This window comes from Rattus norvegicus, chromosome 7, assembly GCF_036323735.1.
Source record: "Rattus norvegicus strain BN/NHsdMcwi chromosome 7, GRCr8, whole genome shotgun sequence".
Classification (NCBI taxonomy): Eukaryota; Metazoa; Chordata; class Mammalia; order Rodentia; family Muridae; genus Rattus; species Rattus norvegicus.
In genome coordinates, this window is record NC_086025.1 from 50,237,161 (window position 1) to 50,246,475 (window position 9,315).

The 9,315-nt window shown below is 34.1% G+C and overlaps 1 long non-coding RNA gene across 1 annotated transcript in view; it reads left to right on the forward strand.

Annotated features, from left to right (window-relative positions):
• The window catches only part of LOC134479689 (uncharacterized), a 53,967-nt gene that overhangs the window by 21,169 nt on the left and 23,483 nt on the right, over positions 1 to 9,315 (forward strand). The window lies entirely within an intron of this gene.

Genomic DNA, 9,315 nt, shown 5'->3' on the forward strand with positions numbered 1-9,315 from the left:
TTTATCTATCTTGTTGATTTTCTCAAAGAACCAACTTTTGTTTCTGTTGATTCTTTCTATGGTCCTTTTTGCTTCTACTTGGTTGATTTCAGCTCTGAGTTTGATTATTTCCTGCTTTCTACTCCTCCTGGGTGTATTTGCTTCTTTTCGCTCTAGAGCTTTTAGGTGTGCTGTCAAGCTGCTGATATATGCTCTTTCCTGTTTATTTCTGTCAGCACCAATTAAATGTTTTCTTTTATAAGAGTTGTCTTGGTCATGGAGTTCTTCACAGTCATGAAACCCTAACTAAGATAGACTACTTCCATGAACTTTTGCTTGTTTCTATTTCCTGCAGCGTTAAACCAGAAGTAATTAGTTGCTTCTTGGAACACAACACCACCCAGTGATATGTGCTTAGGTGCTTGACTTTTTTTCATCCTAATATGTTAAGAAAGGTTCCTGTTTACCTGTGATTGAACCCCTTCTTTTGGAGTATCAAATTTAATATTTGGCCGTGAAATTTGTTCAAAGTTCATTTCATGTTTTGCCCAAAAGAATAGATTTAGGTCCATTGTTACAGAACCCCCAGTTTATTGGAAAAATGGTTCTAAAATCAAATTCTGGTTTCTAGATATTGATAATGCTATTTAGGTATAATTAATTTCATTCTTGTTAGTGAACAGAGACAGTTCTGTTTAATATATATATATTTTCTCTTTATATAATATATAACTTTCTATATAGTGGATCTATTCACTAACAAGACTAGAACTGACTATAATTTATATAATATATATATATGTTTAAACAAAACATATAATTTTAGTTATATTAAATTATTTATTATATTATGTATTATAATTTTATTTTTCTAACAAAATATAATTATATATATTATATAATACATACAGTATTCTGTGTAATGTACATTAGTTATATTAAAACAAAATACAATTGTAGATATCATTTTATAATATATAATACTATATAATTAAGAGTATTTATATAAAGTAAATAATATGTAACTATAGTATACTATATGTTATATATGTGATACAATAATCGTATATTTACATATAGTATATGCATGCAAACTAGCCAGGTATTGTTTTCTCATGTAAGTTCGTTCAATGATTTTTATGATTAATTATAATTTACCCTAAACATAAATTTAAGTTAACTTTTCAGAATTTTTCACCAGTAGCATTAGAAAGAACCTTACCAACCACAATAATCCTTATGTATATTGTATTTTATATTTAGACCTGAATTTAGTATTTTCCAAGGTTACTTTAGTCAGTACCTTTTATATTCCCTTCCATTTAGATAAATTACAGAATAACAATTTAAATGCTTTTCCATCAATATGCACTTCTTTCAGTAACAAGTAGGCAAGATTATTTATAAACAGAACTTGTGTTGAGTTTGAAAAATGGAGTTGCCTTCTTACTATTATTGTTTTACGTAAAACCCAGGTGACCCCTGGTAGACTTCTCTCAGTTCATCCAGGAAAATGCCCCAATTATTCCATCCACTTCCACGAGAAAGGACCTGGCTTTGCTTAAGCGTGCATCTGGTCAGCAATGTCTCTGGTCTATTTCTCTAAGAAAAATAGGGGAAGTGCTTAGAACACTGGACTGCCATCAAGTACTGAAACTGTGTTAGGACTCTTGTTCTGGTATAAAAAGAATCCTTTCGTATATTTCAGTGATAGTCATGCTCATGCCCAATGGAAAGTGAAGGCTAGTCCCAGCTGTTGACAGGTAGAGAATGAATTGCCATATAAGGAGATAATTATTATTTTAATGCTAGATGTGATTGAACAGCTAAAAATAAAGCCTAGACACTAGTAACTTTTTCCCTAAAATTTTAATATCCATCAATATATCTTGGCACATTTATGACCCCTTCTTGCAACATTATTGAGCTGTCATGAAAAGTTTTAAAACTCTCCTTAATAGGGTAAGATTTATGCTCAAAATCCCAAACAACTATTGTATTTTTTAATATTTGATACCAAAGAAGAAATAGCTGTTAAGTATTCTGTGAAATTCTGCAAACTTTAGGTTGAACTTTTCAGATTATTTTAGACGAATATAAAATAAATCAGGACTTTCAGGACTTGTTAACCATTCCTAGAAGGGTACATATCTTCTCAAACAGTATTTTAAATGAGGGGCAGAAAACTTACCAAAGGTTTCATGGAGAAATGTAGAAAAATAAATAAATATGCACGGAATTAAATTATATCCACTAAATTAACCACTTCCTTTGAGTCCACAGTCTATGGGGGCAAGGCATTATTCACTGATTTCATGAACATAAAATACACTTCTAGAGCCATGGAAATTCCCCATGACTCCTAGCATACCATGCAAGAACACAGTCATTGGTATATTACTGGCTTTAAAGAGGAAAATGTATGAATTGGAGAGAAAAAAATTAAATGAATCTTGCAAAGTCCATTTCTAAGCTAGCATGTACAAATAGTGCTTAAGGCTCTGTTAGTAGTAGAAGAAAGAAAACTATAATTTAGTTAATTTATCAAGGACAATAGACACCTTACAAAATAAAGTTCTTACAGTATTATGTTGTTAAAGAGTGAAAGCATCGGCTAAACAGAAAGGCCCTGCTGATTTCACTCTGCAATAGAGCTCTCCAGTCATGTGGCATGGCACCGACCTCCACAGTTTTAATTTTATTATGCTAATATTTTAAAATGTTAGATTTAGGAATAACTTTATTTCTGATAAATGCATTTAAAGTAAAACACGTCTTTTGCAGGCAACCTTTCCTATGTACAATATTGCAATGTCAATTTTAAGAAATAAACTCTTATACAGCACGAAGAAAGGCGATAAATTGCCTAACACTAACCCCTGTACAGTTGACCCAATTTATCATAGATCATAGGATAATGCTGCTGTTACTTTTTTTGATATATTTCTTTATTTACATTTCAAATGTTATTCCCTTTCCCGGTTTCCTGTCCATAAGCCCCCTATTCCCTCTCCTTCCCCTGCTGTTACTTTTAGATATTATAATAATTTTAATAGTGGTGGAAATGTTGCCAGGCTGATGAACAGACTATTGACACTCTCTCTCAAATTCACAATGCTAGAGTTTGGGAAACATAAAAACAAAAAGCTACTCAGGATCTTAAAAAAAATGGGCCTCTATTTTGTTTTGCTTATACTGCTAGGTTGTTTCACAGAACCATGCAAGATACATCAACTACTGATTCCTACTTATATTCAGGGCTGGTTTTCTAATTTAATATGAAATGACCTCATATGAATAAGGCTATTAATGCTTCATATACAACAGAAGAGTCTAAATACAGAAATAAGTGATGTCTTAAAACTATGACTTGGAGTCTAATAAGAACGCTAGAAGAGGATGACTTAAACCCAGTCGAAAGAACAATGAAGTCTTCCATTTAACTGTGAGGTGAATGTTGACCTTCATATCACGATAGGTCCGTGATTATGGGCGTCTATTACACAGGTATTACATGCACATGGATTTCCACTAGAGGTATCTCTTTGCTTTCTTTTTCAGTCAGGGCTGTCCCTTCTTGTCAGGGACGTTTGACATCCGAGTCTTTTGACTGTCAAGGCCTGCCACTGTGAATTTGTGGAGTTTTTTATTTGACTTTGTAGAGCTGGATTCCTTCTATTCTCTCAGATATTTGCTCTTCACAGAAGAGTGAAGAGTATAGGAAGCATGGACAATGTGCCATCATGTCCATCTCCAAGCATTTTCAAACGGGGCTCCTCCAGCATCTGAACTTCTCTGCCTCGTAGAGTGAAAGGTGTGGCTCAGGATCACCTCAGACTCAGGAAAACCGTGGAAAGGTCAAGGATTTCTTTCTTTTTTCTACTTACACAGAGGAAGGCAAGAGAAAGGAGTTTTGCCTAGTTTAGGGGCTAACGAGTTAACACTACCATCATCGTTATTATCTCATCACTTGATTCCAACACTGAGCCTGGTCCTGTGGATACAAGTTAAAGGACAGCATTTCATAAATTGTGCATCGGTGTGACAAACTTCTCTTATGAATAAATGCATTGCGTATGATTTGAGTATCTTCCTATACAAGTTTTTTTTCTCTAAGGAGGATCTATACTTTGCACCCTGGGATCAAAAAGGGGTATGTAAAATTCATGCATGAGTCTTACATGAGAGATGTTTACTTTATGGACACATGATTCAGGATACATGTCCTATAAAAGTGAAGTCTTTACCTGAACTTTTCAAAAGTCAGGAGCTACTAACTGGCTAAAGTACTCCTTGGAACTTGACTTTTTTGAAAATTCCAAGGGGACTGCATTTCTCATCCAAAGGAAGAATAGACATATGAGCTAAAGTTGGAGCTATAGAAAGGCAACTGGAAAAGGCCAGCCTGCAGGAATTTACTGCTAAATTAGAAGTTTTCATTATCACCAAGACACAGGGTCAGAGGTGGTGTTTTCTGAAAGCTTATTTCCAGCCCTCCATGAAATAAAAACCTGCTGGCATGCAAGCTGCCTGCTGGAGATTAGTAAACAGCTAACAAGTCAGACTCTTGGCACAGATGCAACGATGTATTAAGCAGTATGTGTATGTTTGTGTGCGTGCACAAGCCCTGTAAAGATCACAGATGATGGACATTTTAAGGTAACATGTGTTTTTCTTGGAAGTTAAAGGGCAGACACTAGAGGAAATATCCTCAGTACTTCATTATTACAGTATATGATTATTTAAAACAAAAGTAAACATTTTTTGAACCATTTACTAAAAAGTTACCTTATTGATTTTTCTTTCTGATAAAACTGTACACTATCAAAACTACATCATAATTTAATAAATTTGTTCGTGAATGTTATAAGTTACAATAATTTTATACTAATGTCACAGTACTTTTGCAACATCATAGAAAACATTTTGTAAATGTTGAGTTATGAAAATGTCTACTTAAAAGATTCTAATAATTTACCTTTTTACTAGTAAACTTTACTCATCATTATTAAAATATTAGCAACAAATTATATTTTGTTGTAAGTCAGAAAGCTAATTTCATTTTAAACAACTTCATTCCTACTTTCCTGTTTTATTTTAATTCTAAATTAAATTAATGGCCAGCATGTGAAAACAATGCATATAAAGATTTCAGGTTCTTTCTTTGATATGCCTATGAGTGTTGCAAAAATACTTCTTTCTTAGTATTTGCATTTAGTTTATTTAGTTTATTATGGCTCTAATCAGTCTTTGAACTTTAGATTGTCAAATAAATGACTACTGTATGGTTTTGGCTTACGAGCAGTTTCTTCTGGTATTTTGAATTTTATATGACTGTTTAACTTTTTTGAACTGAAGTATAAATTTAACATATCTTTTATTTTTATATGGACTAGTCTGGCTTGGAATTTACAGAGATCTACCGGCCCTGTGTTCCGAATGCTGGGATTAAAGGCATGGACAACTGTGTCCTGCTTCATTTTTTTGCTGTTTTGAAAATAAGTAACCCATTTCTTTTTGTGTAAGTTCTTTAAAAAATTTTGTTATGTCTACCCATGTTTTATACCTTTTGAGTACAAGATATTCATAAAAATGCTGATTGCTGATTTTTTTCTCTCAATTCACTCAATATGCATCATGAATGATCAAGTAATTTTTACTATTACTGTAATAGTTGGCCTGTCTTTTGTGAAGAACAGGTATATAATATAGTATGTGTTTTAGAATATAGTGTATTGTAGTTTAGTAAGTTTATAGTAGTTGAAAGCAAGGATACTCACACCATCATACAGCTTTTGGTATGGTAATAGAATTACTAAGGGTGATTTCATTAGGTGGAGGACTGGTTGAAAGGGCCATTAATCCAGAGTTTTCTGGTGATAGGAATTGAATCCGATCCCTGTGAATCACATTTACAGCTCCGAAGCTTATTCATTTCACATTTTACTGCAATTTGAAACCACAGGGTTTTGTTCATTGTCAAATGATAAAAGTGATGTGTCACAAGTATGCAGTGGCTTCCACTGATGTTAAGATATTACAGACTTCATATATATTATGTTTATAATTAAATATGTATTTGTGTATGTTTAAAAAAGTGTGTGTGTGTATGTGAAGGACTGGTACAAAGTACGTTATATATTTTTGCAAAAATGTCATTATGAAATCTATTAAGATATCAAAAATATGTGCCAATAAAATAGACACATATGCAGGTGCAGAGACACACAGACACATATATTTGCAAGTGGTTAGAATGTTAAAATAGCATGTTAGAATAAGCGAAGGAAATGGTTATATAATATTTATCTAAAGATTTTTTATACATTAATGATTAAAATCCTGCATTTGTTCTTAGAGAACTGTGCATTTTCCTGCATAGAAGGGTTTTAGTTCACAACCTTTTTCTGCTCTAGCGTTTATGACTTTGTTTTCCCATGCCATATGGCCTTCGTTACTTCTGATAAGTCATCTACTTATCATTCTTTTTCTTGATGTCTTCATGTTCTTCTCTGTCTTTAGTTTTGAATAATTTGTGTTTAAATTTATCACAGGGTGTATTATTTCAGTTGCATTTTCTGAGTAATTTGAGAATTTGGGAATTTTCATACATTATTCTCATACAATTTTATGAACTTTTTGCTCTCTTTCCTTTTTAATATTTACATCGCATTTATCATGGCACACAGTTTTCAAACAGAAGAAATTAGAACGCTCATACAGTGTTGGTATTGTGTGCAGTAGCAGCTGTATTCTACAAAGTCCTTTGTCAGCCCGCCATGGTGTCATATGCATGGAATCACAACACGGGGCCATGGAGGAGGAGGATCAGGAGGCTTATCTTCGGCTATGTATCCGAGTCTAAAGCCAGGCTAGGCTGCAATACAAACAAACAAACGAGTTATATGTTTTGACTTAAAATACAAAAATTTCTCATGTTATTCCTTAACTCTCTATCTAGGATTCTATTCCAAGCAAATGTAAAGTTGAGTGAATATTCAAAGAAATCATTTCCTATGCTAATGGGATTTATAAACAAGCCAGTATGTGCTAGTGGGAGAATGGGTAGCTAATAGTGTATAGCCATACAATGGTATATTACTATATAATAAAGGAAACAAAAGTACTTCAATTATAACTTGGAGGAAAGTCAAAAGTGTTATGTGTACCAAAGTAGCCCCATGTAAAACAGCGCAGTATGATTCAATTTCTACATAATTCAAAGACGGTCCAGGGATAAAGACAGCAAATAGAGCACATCATTTCCAGGAAGATGGGCTGATAATGAAGAATGATTTTAAATAAGTTCAGGCTAACTTCCAGAAACAAAGGAAATACTCAGACAGTACACTATAAAGTGATTGTTCTGATTGTTACACGACTCTGTAGACTAAAATCTCTACATTCTATGCACACTTACAGGGCAAAATTTTATGCAGAATTAGTAAAACAGAAGAAATGATAAATGCAGGAGAGAGAGAAGATAGAAAACATGGAAATAGACTGCTTCAATTAATTACTGTATTTTATACTAATATCAATATATATAAATATAAATATCGATCTTAAGTTTTGAGTTAATTGAAAAATTGACTGACTGTAAATTGATACAAATATTCAGTACTTGATATTAACAATGAATAATTTGATATAAATATCAACATATACATATATAAATATCAATCTTGAGTTTTGAATTAATTGAAATATAGTTGCCCGGAAGTATGAGGTCACATTACACACTGGGCAATGCTTACCCTCTGTATTTCTTTTAATGTAATGCTAATGGTAGAATGGAGTAAGTGTGGCAACAGCCTCTAGACAGTAAACCACAGAGACACATGTTTCCCCAATCGTTGGCTATGGATTTCACAGACACATTTCAGCTTTTAAATTCTGGCACTCTAATTATCACTTCACTGGTGCACTTTCAGTTTGCATGTGCTTTACTATAAGGAAATATGAAACCGTTTCCATATACTTAAAGTATGTTTACTTTGCTCTGCACCTTCCATTAGTACACTTTTCTGATACTCAGTCCATTTTTCTCATTGATTTGCAACGTCTTTTTACATATTGGAAAGCTTAGCCTTTCGTCCGTATATTCATTGCCAATATTTGTCTCCGCTACACGGAGGCTTGATGCTGGACGGAAGGTCTGTCATTAGGTATCCCACATTTGACTTCAGTTTCATCTTTTAACTGTATTGTCTGAGCTTCCATAGTTCATTCACAAAGAATTGCCCACAGACAAGTCTTGTTTCTTGAAATTCGTAAGATCCCTTACAATTTATTTTCATTTACTATTCGTGCTGTGAAGGATGTGAAGAAAGAGCTCGCATTTGCGCATGCTCATGTGTGAAGCCAGACCTGGTTTTCTTCTCTACTTCTTTCTGATTTTCCTGAATGCCCATTACTATACTCACTTTACGGTGACGATTTCCATAAAAGTAGTTCCTCTGGTGCAGTTTAATTCCCTGCCAGGGAATGACAGGTTCCTGTTGGCTAGCTAAATTATAGATTCCCCTCCGGGCTCATTGTATCTGTTCATATTCCCTGACCTTCTAATTCTTTGATTAGTTTTCTTAATCTGACCTTTCCCATGAGAAAACCTGTCAAGGCAGAGAAAGATGACAACAGTGAGACCTGCCTGTCCTGTCACTGTTCTCATGGTGAGGCCCACCTTCCTGCAAATAAGGAAATCCCCCTGCCATCCATCAACCTCTCCTGCAGATTGTGCTTGCCACTTATTTTTTATGCTCTGTGATCCAGACACAGATTATTTTATATAGATGTCAGTTGGTACTTTTAAATTTGACCAGTAGTGTATTTTTTCCGAGTCTCCTTCTATGCTTTCCCCCTCCTCCCCTCCCCCCTTCCTGGATCACCACTTCTTCCCTAGAGCTTCTGGTAACTTTTGCTAAAACAACCAAGTTATTTCCCCTAGGATCTCATGTCACTTCAGTGGAGAAGGCATGATGTCCAAGTAGGTTGTAGCAATGACAAAACCTCCCAGAAATAAACTCTCTGGGTACTGGTATATTTCATCCCATTAAAACATTTGTGACTGCAACAACAGAGCAAGGATCAAAAGAATTTACAAACAGCAAAAGCTGCCAACTACTGATGGGTCAACGGCTCTCGGTGGAACTTGGAAGAAATATTCCTTGTACTCATAGCCTCTGACTCTGCACTAAATCTGTGTTATTAGAGCAATTATATGACATATTGGAAGCAGAAAGAAATGCCCAAGTGAGGTTAACACAAAGAGGTATAAGGAAGAAATACCTGATTTGATAAGAATCTACTAAGAGAAGGGTAGACAGTATCTAAGAA